Raw genomic sequence first — 10,636 nt, forward strand, 5'->3', positions numbered from 1 at the left:
CTCTGGTGGACCTCCCGCAGGCGTGCCGCGGGACCAGCAGCCCCTCCGCAGGCACGTCTGCGAGAGGTCCACCAGTGCTGCGGGACCGGCGACCGCCAGAGCACCCCCCGCGGCGCGCCGCCCTGCGTGGGGCGGCGGAAATCCTAGTGCCGCCCCTGCTCAGAGCATCCAGGAAACGCCAGGGGGAGGGGACGAAGCGAGAGCCCCTTGTCTCTCCCAGCAGATCCACCCCCCCCGCACTAGCCACAGCCGGACACAGGAGATGGAGGCCCTGGCAGGTGCAGGGAGAGCTCGCTGGCAGGGAGCCCAGCGCTGTTCTCATTGTGAAGAGCTGGACGGGGCCAGACTCAGTGGGGGGCAGACGACATGACGGTCCAGGGGGGCCTTGCTGAGGGGGTTCCTCCAGCAGGGGTGTCCTGTCTCTCCTCCCCCCACTTCTCTTCAGCTGCCTCCCCTGCAACTGTTCCTGCAGCCCTGCCCCCCCTCCCCACTTGGAGCTGCCCCCGGCCAAGCTGCTCCCAGGAGCCTCCTGTGCTGTGCGGGGGTGGGGGGGGGAGGGTGTTGCTGATGTCGGGTGGCCCCACCCTCCTGCCTCTGTGCCCAGTCTCTGCTGAGCTGAGCTGGGGGGACAAGATTCTGTGCTGCTGCCTCTGGGTCAGGAGTGGGAGCTGCTGGCCCCTGCTGCCGTGTGAACGAGCCTTCGGACTAGCGAGTGCTGCTGGGCTGGAAGTGACAGCGGGTGTGTCTCACACTCCCCCCCCACACACACACTCACCCCACCACAGACACTTCAGTTACTGTTGTTATTTCCTTTTACCTCCTGTCAAAATGCACAAAGTACATGTAGTCTCTGTAATTTTATTCTTTCACATTCAGTCAGGATGACAGTGCTGGTAGTTTAGCTTTAACTGGTCTGTGCATTTCATCATTTTATTTCTGTCTTATGCTTAAAGTCAGTTCTCTGAGTAATGAGTTCTAAAATGCCTCACCTGGCATGGCTGGAGTAATTATTATTACTGTTATTGCCATATTGTGCTTTGTCATTCATTATTTAAATAGTACTAGCAAATAACTGACTGTACATTTTGCATGTACTTACCTGAGCAGGACTCGTTTGAAAAAATTAGCTAAACTCAAAACTTCAGACACTGTGCAGATGAAGATCACTTATCTTCAGATTGTATTTTTAGTCTGTGACGAAGCAGGGAGTGGGGAGGATTGAGCTGGGGATGTTGCGGGGGAGTTTTACTGGGACTGTCTGCATTGGGGATGGGATATCAGGGTGTGACTTCACTTGAGGGACGATAGCTGAGCATGTCACCTTCTGCCCGAGGAAACTGGACAAAGGCTGGAGGAGGAGCCGGGGGGTGGCTGGAGAAGACGGCTGGAAGGGGGTGGGGGTTTCAGTTTGGAGCTGGCTGGGGAAATGGAGGGAGGCCAGAACCAGGTCTGGCTCACTACCCCCCAAGATGGACCTGACCAAGGGGTCCTGTTGTCTGTACCTACGAGCTCTGTTTGGGACTGTGTTCCTGTCGTCTAACAAACCTTCAGCTCTACTGGCCTGCTGAGAGTCACAGTGAATGGCAGGAAGTGGGGGAGGTGCAGGGCCCTGTCTCCCCCAAACTTCATGGTACAGTTATATCTGGAAAGTAACTTAAAATTTCTATGAAAATAAATGCAGTTCCAAGTATGATACTAATAGCAGTGATGGAGTCAAATGTTAGTAAGCCACATACATGATTGTGATCAGTAAACATAAATGCCAAAATAACTAGAAAAATAAATTTCCGTTCTTAGGAGAAAAAACCCTTAATCACGTATATAAAAGTAAGTAAATACGCTGTCAGTGGAGTGAAAAACAATTGACTAAAATAGAGGAGATAATGGCAGTAACACAGAGTGTGTCTGTTAAGTAAAATCTGCTTCCTTTCTCTATATTTATTTATCTCTACGAAAGAGAGGGTGCAAAGTATCAAACTTGTGTTTCTGATACCTGCGTCAAAGCTCCAGAACGGATACCTCAAGGCTTGGGATAGGGAATATCTTGCTGTATTATCTTCTGATTGTTCTAAATTTAATTTTACATTTAATATGTGGCTGTAATTGGAGTCAGTAAATATTTATCTTTCTTTATATAACAATTAGATACAGTGCTCGTCAGTGAATTTCTAAGTTATTTTCTGCAAAAAACCCTACAGTTTTCAGGTGCCTCAGTAGCCCCTGGAATCACAGTTAAAGTTGCCCCCGCCCCAAAATCTGAAATGGCCCCTGGTGAGCCAGGAGCGGCCACAGGGCTGCAGGGTATCTGGGGCTCCAGCAAGATGCAGCCCCCGTGTGAGAGCGCAAAGCCCGTCTTGAGCTGCAGGCAGAGCGCCGGGCACCACAGGCCACAGCAGCAGTATAGGAGTAAGGGTGGGAACGGCAGCCAGTGATTTTAGTTTACTGTTCATTTATTGTGTGGTGTTATAAATAACTAACACGTTATGTCACATTTAATCACTGTGTGCTAAATAGAGAATCGATTGGTCGGTCTGTAGCGAGAATAATCATGTATTAGGTATCTACGTAAATAGGGTTGAAACGCAAGGCCTGTAGGCTGAGACCTGCAAGATTTTAGCTTCGCTATTTTAGGCCTTGGAGCTAAGAAATGCTGACAGAAGTAAATGGCCGAGGAATAACCCGATGCCCTAAGATTATGGGAAAAGAGGTACCAAGGGGTAACAGGGTGAACAAAAAGCCAGAAGATTAATTTTAAATACAAAAATTCTGGAAAGGCACCTCTGTTTCCAAATGTGCCTTAACCACAGGATACAGGTTGCGCCTCAATGCTAATGAGGTATAATCAGAATCACGTTATAAAAAGGGGGTGCCCAGAGCAGGAAAATTGAGCTCCCTGTGGGAAACTCCAGCAGGAACCATCCCTCTACTGATGATCAATCCATGAGAGACACATCAGCCCCTAATACTATTGTTCAGGATGTGAGTGGATCTAGAGTCATAACTTTTGCACAGGTCTTTATAGAATTTCTGTGCACTTGGGGCGTCATAACCTTAACTGTAACTTTAATAAAACTTGTAAAACTGACTAGACCTTGTGCTTGTGAATGTCTGTGTGGTCACTACCCTTGGTCTCTGGGTGTTCCTAGAGACTGTACGTTTGAAGCAAGTAGCAGAGGCGACTTTCACTCTGTTAAGCTTGAAACTGTCGCCACCAGAGCCGACCCCGCGGTGGTGAAATGCCACATTACAAACTGCACTTTACATAAAATAAAAGGCTGCACAATACACCACACACCAGGCCACCCTCACTTCTGCGCTGCTGCTGGCGGTGGCATGGCCTTCAGAGCCGGGCGCTCGGCCAGCAGCCGCTGCTGTGAGGCCGCCCTGCCAGTGCTGAATTTGTGCCAGGGCTGAGCTCTGGTGCCTCTTTCAATAAAATCAAGCACTAGAGGGAGGTATCAGGGTCTGGACGTGATGGTGGGGAGCCTGTGAGGGCCAGGGGGTATGGGGGGCACCAAAATACAAGTTCACCCAAGGCGCCATTTTCTCTAAGGCCAGCCCTGGAGCTGGGTATGGGGAGGGGCACATCCCCTAAGGCCGTGGTTCTCAGCTAGGGGTCCCTGGGCCTCTGGGGGGCTGCGAGCAGGTTTCAGGGGGGCCTCCAAGCAGGGCCCGTGTCAGACTCGCTTGGGCCCAGGGCAGAAAGCCCAAACCTCCCTGCCTGGGGCTGAAGCCTGGGGCCATGAGCCCTGCCACCAGGGGCTGAAGCCAAAGCCTGAGCAATTAGCTTTGGGGGGGGTTGTCACATGGGGCCCCAGGCAACTGCCCTGGTTGCCGCCCCCTAATGCCAGCCCTGGCTTTTATATGCAGAGAACCAGGCACATGCAGGGCAGTGGAGTTTTTATAGCACATTGGGGGCCTTAGAAAGAAAAAGGTTAAGAACCCCCCCCCCCAAGCCTCCCTGGTGGGTGCCCCCTCACACCTCACAGCAGCCGCTGGTTAATCAGGTCGGGCTCCAGCCCTGGGAGTCTGGCCCATTTTCCTAGCCCCACCAAGGGGGGTTGTTTCCTGTCCCACAAATTAGAGCATTTCCACCCTCTTACCTCATGGGTCTGTTCCTAGAATGGAAGCCGCATATTGAACAAGTCCCAACAGGTTTGCTACACCCTGGCCTCCTCCCATTATCCACCCTGGGAATTTTTTGGCAAACTCCAACCCCCAAACCAGACTGCCCAAGCCTCCCTCCTCTGGTGCATTTGGTGTCCCTCTCCCTCCAGCAGGAACCCACCAGCAAACCCCCAATAACCCCTACCTGGACGGGATCCTCTGCAGCCATTTCCCTTCCCTGTCCCATGGGAGGATGGGACGAGCTGGAGCGAAACATGGACGACATCCTGCAGCCTGGCAGGGCGAGAAGGGCAGTTGTGGAGGTTTCAGAACAGGCTTTAGTTCATGTCACATCACAATTCCCCCAGGATCTTTCCCTGCAGAGACACAGCCTAGGCTCTGCCATGCTGGGAACATGCTCCATCTCTTTATTGCAGGAGAGACCTGGCCCCTCCTGCCAGGCTAAGCCCACAGGGAGATTTTTCAGCCTCCCCAGTAATAAAGTCTCTGAACAAAATGCTGGAAAGGAGCAGAACGAAAGGGGCTGGGCAGGCTCCATAGGGACACTGGCTCCTCCCTTCCCCTCCTGTGCGCCCTCGGGTTCACGGATGTGAGCGCCAGGAGGAACCTCTTTCGAGTTTTCTCCTTCCCTTTTCGTGATTTTACTAGAAAACAGCCGTCCCTGTTTAGAAGGTAAGAGCCTCCTGGAGGTTTGAAACCTGTTCAGTCTGATCCATCTGGTGAGAGTTGAATTCTAGGCATGGAAAACACAAGCTTAAGGAGGCCAAATTTTATTCTGAATTTTATTTGATCCCCACCAGTGACCTGGGCCATCCTTTGGGCTCTCTGGTGAGAACCCTCAACCTCCCGTCCTCAGTCTCTACCCTGATTGGCTGAGCAGGGGGTTATTGACAGGGAGGAGACTCAGGTCCTTGTTGGTCTCTTTTAAGACCAAGGAAATAAGTCAGAACCAGTTCTATGTTTGACGAATTTTGCTGCTTCTCTACATTAATGGTCTCTGAGCAGTTCATGATTCTCTCTAACATTGCAGTTCTCCTCAAATACTTGCTGAATAATTACTGTGCACTGTTGTTGGTCTGGAGCTCATCTGAGAGCATTTTATTCAGGTCTTTCAATGTCTGAAATTCAAGAGCCGATGGTTAGTTTGAAAATCAGGGCTCCTGGGTCCTATTCCCAACTCTGCCACTGACTGGGTGTGTGACCTAAGACAAGTCAATTCTCCTTTCTCAGCCTTAGCTTCTCCCTCTTTCAAGTAGGGATAATGATGATCCGCTCCTACCTACCTCATGGTGGGTGAAGGATGGGGATCCATTGGAGAGTGTCACTAGGAGTAGTGCATAATATGAGGTGTCCTATCACGTTTACTCAGAGCAGATTATGACATAATAGAATAGCTGAAACAGTCTATTTTATTTGTATTTTTTATTTTTAAATTGTTAAGAGCAGCAATGACTTAACTCAGATTGAAGCATCTTATCTAATGTTTGAGATCGAAGTGTCTCCTCTTTGTGTGCGACGAGACAATTTAACGCACTGTGACAAACAGGAGATGCTTTTGTTTTGCAACAAAATCTTTTTGCAAAGAACTTTCATCCCACTTGTTATGGTTTTGAGAAACAAACTGGTTTAGTCTGAATGGGATTTTCTGACAGAAATGGTTTAGATGAAATTTCCCACCATGTCAATTCCTGGGCTCTATCCCTGCCTCTGGAGTTTTTTTTGTCTGTTAGAACAGGAGTCGGAACTGGTGGCTTCTCTTTCTGGCTCTGCCACTGCCTTGCTGTGTAGGCCCTTGGGTAGGTCATTTCCCTTCTCTGGACCTCAGGCTCCTCCCCATCTATCCAATGGCAACAGGGATGGTTCTCGAGCTCTGGGCAGTCGTGAGCCTGAGTGAGATAAGGGGCGTTAAAACCCTCTGTGAAGGAGAAAGGGGAGTTTCACGGTGTTTAGCACCAAGGAATTCTAAAGTTTGCTAAAATGTCTAGTCTGTGGAAACAAGAAATGGTCAGGGCCAAGCTTTTAACCACTGCCTTTCTTAAAGCCCATTCAGGGATGTGAGTCTCTGTCTTTTCGGTACCTGGGGTTCTTTGCCAGCAGGAGAGAAGAGGTTTCCTGCCTCCATTTTTGTGGCCTTAACAAACCAGGTGTTGTGCCCCAGTTCTCGTCTGAGATCCCTGAAAAAGAACATCCCTTCCCATCCATGAACAAGACAGGACCTATCTTTCAAAGGGGAACAAAGAGACCCCTGGGACTTGCAGACTAGCTAGCCTCACTTCCATAGCTGGAGAGATACTGGAATATATTCTTAAACAATCAGTTTGTCAGCAGCACCTACAGGATAATTTGATTCTTAGGACAAGTGAGCATGGATTTGTCAAGAACAAATCATCCCAAACCCAGCCTCTTTCCTTCTTTGGCAGGGTTCCGGGCCTAGTGGAGGTGGGTAAACAGTAGATGGGATCTATCTCGGGGTTACTAAGACTTTTGACACAGTCCCGCAGGACATTCTCACAAGCAAACCAGGGAAATGCGGTCTAGATGCAATCACTGTCATGAGGGTGCAGAGCTGGTTGAAAGCCCAGACTCCAAGGGCCCATCTCCAGGTTTGGCTGCCCAACGGAGGGGGCACCTCGTGGGTCCAGCAGGGATCAGTCCGGGGTCCGGTGCTATTCAATAGTTTCATGAATGATTTGGAAAATGGAGTGGAGAGCCTGCTTCTAAAATGTGCAAATGACACCAAGCACTTTGGAGCTCAGGATTGGAATTCAAAACGCCCTTAACGAATTGGAGACTTGGTCTTCTTGAGCCAAACCCCATGGCTGGGCCTCTCTCTAGACTGGGCTGAAGTGAAACCCCAGAGCCAAACACTCCTCCTCCTGGGCAGTGCGCTCCGATCTTGAATGGTCAGATGCTGCTTAGCTCTGTCAGAGCAGCTTTGGCTGGGAGATTCTCCCAGCACTTTGCAATAGCGGGAAGGTACGAAATCCCCATTTGCCTGCTGGGGACGGAGCCCTAGAGGGGGGAGCAACTTGCCCAAAGTCCCACCGGAAAAGGAAAACAACCAGCAGTGGAACCAATAGGGGTGTCAGGATCCCAGAGGCGCTGTCACCCCAACACTAGGATGGTGTTATGCACCCCCTGCGGCTGGCTGAGTTTCTCCGTCCCTTGGCAATAAGACAGTCTAGAACCCCAACCAGGGTTATTGTATCTGCTACCCAAGATCCATAAACCTGGAAATCCTGGATGCCCCATCATCTCAGGCATTGGCACCCTGACAGCAGGATTGTCTGGTTGTGTAGACGCTCCATCCTCATTCCACACAAAGATGGACTACAAGCCGTCAGGAACAGTATCCCCGATAATGTCACAGCAAACCTGGAGGCTGAACTTTGTGACTTTGTCCTCACCCATAACTATTTCACATTTGGGGACAATGTGTACCTTCAAGTCAGCGGCACTGCTAGGGTACTCACATGGCCCCACAGTATGCCAACATTTTTATGGCTGACTTAGAACAACGCTTCCTCAACTCTCGTCCCCTAATGCCCCTACTCTACTTGTGCTACACTGATGACATCTTCATCATCTGGTCCCATGGAAAAGAAAACCCTTGAGGAATTCCACCATGAGTTCAACAATTTCCATCCTACCTACAACCTCTGCCTGGACCAGTCCACACAAGAGATCCACTTCCTGGACACTACTGTGCTAATAAGCGATGGTCACATAAACACCACCCTATACCGGAAACATACTGAACGCTGTACTTACCTACATGTCTCCAGCTTTCACCCAGACCACATCACACAATCCATTGTCTACAGCCAAGCTCTAAGATACAACCGCATTTGCTCCAACCCCTCAGACAGAGACAAACACCTACAAGATCTCTATCAAGCGTTCTTACAACTACAGTACCCACCAGCTGAAGTGAAGAAGCAGATTGACAGAGCCAGAAGGGTACCCAGAAGTCACCTACTACAGGACAGACCCAACAAAGAAAGTAACAGAACCCCACTAGCCGTCACCTTCAGCCCCCAACTAAAACCTCTCCAGTGCATCATCAAGGATCTACAACCCATGCTGAAGGACAATCCCTCACTCTCACAGATCTTGGGAGACAGGCCAATCCTTGCTTACTGACAGCCCCCCAACCTGAAGCAAATACTTACCAGCAACCACACAACAAAAACACTAACCCAGGAACCTATCCTTGCAACAAAGCCCATTGCCAACTCTGTCCACATATCTATTCAGGGGACACCATCATAGGATCTAATCACATCAGCCATGCCATCAGGGGCTCATTCACCTGCACATCTACCAATGTGATATGTGCCATCATGTGCCAGCAATGCCTCTCTGCCATGTACATTGGCCAAACCAGAGAGTCTCTACATAAAAGAATAAATGGACACAAATCAGACATCAAGAATTATAACATTCAAACACAGCCAGAGAACACTTCAATCTCCCTGGTCACTCGATTACAGACCTAAACGTCGCAATATTACAACAAAAAACCTTCAACAACAGACTCCCACGAGAGATGCTGAATTGGAATTAATTTGCAAACTGGACACCATTAAATTAGGCTTGAATAAAGACTGGGAGTGAGTGGGTCATTACACAAAGTAAAACTATTTCCCCATGTTTATTTGTCCCCCTACTGTTACTCACACCTTCTTGTCAACTGTTGGAAATGGGCCATCCTGATTATCACTACAAGTTTTTTTCTCCTGCTGATAATAGCTCACCTTAACTGCTCACTCTCATTATAGTGTGGATGGCAACACCCATTTTTTCATGTTCTCTGTATATATATATATCTTCCTGCTGTATTTTCCACTGTATGCATCTGATGAAGTGGATTTTAGCCCACGAAAGCTTATGCTCAAATAAGTTTGTTAGTCTCTAAGGTGCCACAAGTACTCCTCACTATTTTTGCAGATAAATTAATGGAGGTTAAGTCCATTAATGGCTATTAGGCAGCCTGGGTAAGGAATGGTGTCCCTAGCCTCTGTTTGTCAGAAGGTGGAGATGGATGGCAGGAGAGAGATCACTTGATCATTACCTGTTAGGTTCACTCCCTCTGGGGCACCTGGCATTGGCCACTGTTGGCAGACAGGATATGAGGTTGGATGGACCTTTGGTCTGACCCAGTCTGGCCATTGTTCTGTTCTTATGAAGGGAAGGGCAGAGCTCTGCAATAGAGTTTCTGTAGTGTAGTGGTTATCATGTTTGCCTAATATGCAAAAGGTCCCTGGTTCAAAACCAGGCAGAAACATGAGGGCTTAATTTTTCCCAGCTCCGAGTGGCTTGTCCCTGCTGTTGTAGGAGCAGCAGTGATTTCTATGCTCAATAGGTCTGTTATACTTCCCCCATTCCCATTTTTGTCTCCTCTCCCTCTCTGAATGCCTGTGAAGTGGCTTTCCCCCTCCCCCTCCCGCTCCCTCCTGCAATGCTTGTGGGATGAAGGGGCTGGTTGAACAGCTGGAAGATCAGAAGAGCTCCTAGATAGACAAGGTGTCTGGGACTCTAATTAGGCAGCGATCACACACCCAGAGCATGGACATTGCCCAAGGTGGAGTGTGACCCACCAGATGCAGCCAAGTCATCTCTAGTCGCAGGCCATGAGGAGCAGGTCCTTAAAAGGGGAAGGGGCCCTGTGCTCAGGAGTCACTCACAAGCTTGTACTTCCAGTGAATGCCCTTCGCCCCGACCGCCTGGCCAGTGGTTCGCTGCGTTACAGTCCATCGCACCTCGGGAAGACTTACCTTCATCGCACCGTCCATCGCGGTGCTGGGGGACACTTACTTGGCAGAATCCTGTGCCTGCCTCTTGGCTTCCCAGGGATGGCTATTTGCAGCCCAGGAGAAGAAGGATGGTGCTGGTGAAAGAAAGGCAAGCAAAGCACTGGGAGGAAATTTGGGTGTGGGCTCTGCGCTGGGAGTGGGGGTGGGGTGCAGGAGGGGTGGTGCAGCTCCTAAAGTGACCGGTACACACAACCCTCCGGCAGCAGCTCCTAGGTGGGTGGGGCCAGGGGCTCTCCATGTGCTGCTGTCTGCAGGCGCTGCCCCCAGAGCTCCCATTGGCTACAGTTCCTGGCCAATGGGAGCTGCAGAGTTGGTGTTCGGGGCAGGGGCAGCACGTGGAGACACTCCCCCCACCCCAGGGGATGCTGGGACATGCCAGCCACTTCTGGGAGCGGCACGGAGGGACGGAGGTAGAGTGGGCAGGGAGCCACCTTAGTGCTGCTGGCACATCTCTGCACACCCGTTGTGGGGGGGAGGGGAGCAGAGGGCTTCCATGTGCTGCCTGGGGTAGGGGCAGAGCACGGAGCTGCCTCCCCTCCCGGGTTTATTACAGGAGTGGGTGGGTGGGGTCTTTTGGCCTGCAAGGTGCAGCAGGTCGGACTAGATGATCACACTGGTCCCTTCTGACCTTAAAAGCTCTGAGTCTAAAAGGGAGAGGGAAGTAAAGGAAATTTAAAAAAAAATAAACCAAG

At 50.3% G+C, this 10,636-nt stretch overlaps 1 non-coding gene across 1 annotated transcript; it reads left to right on the plus strand.

The window, feature by feature from the left end:
* Window positions 1–9,342: 9,342 nt before the first annotated feature.
* On the plus strand, window positions 9,343–9,415 carry TRNAI-AAU. Its single transcript has one exon. It is a non-coding gene; the product is annotated as a tRNA-Ile (tRNA).
* The last annotated feature ends 1,221 nt before the right edge of the window (window positions 9,416–10,636 follow it).

Source organism: Mauremys reevesii, linkage group 14 (genome assembly GCF_016161935.1).
Source record: "Mauremys reevesii isolate NIE-2019 linkage group 14, ASM1616193v1, whole genome shotgun sequence".
In the NCBI taxonomy this organism is placed as follows: domain Eukaryota; kingdom Metazoa; phylum Chordata; order Testudines; family Geoemydidae; genus Mauremys; species Mauremys reevesii.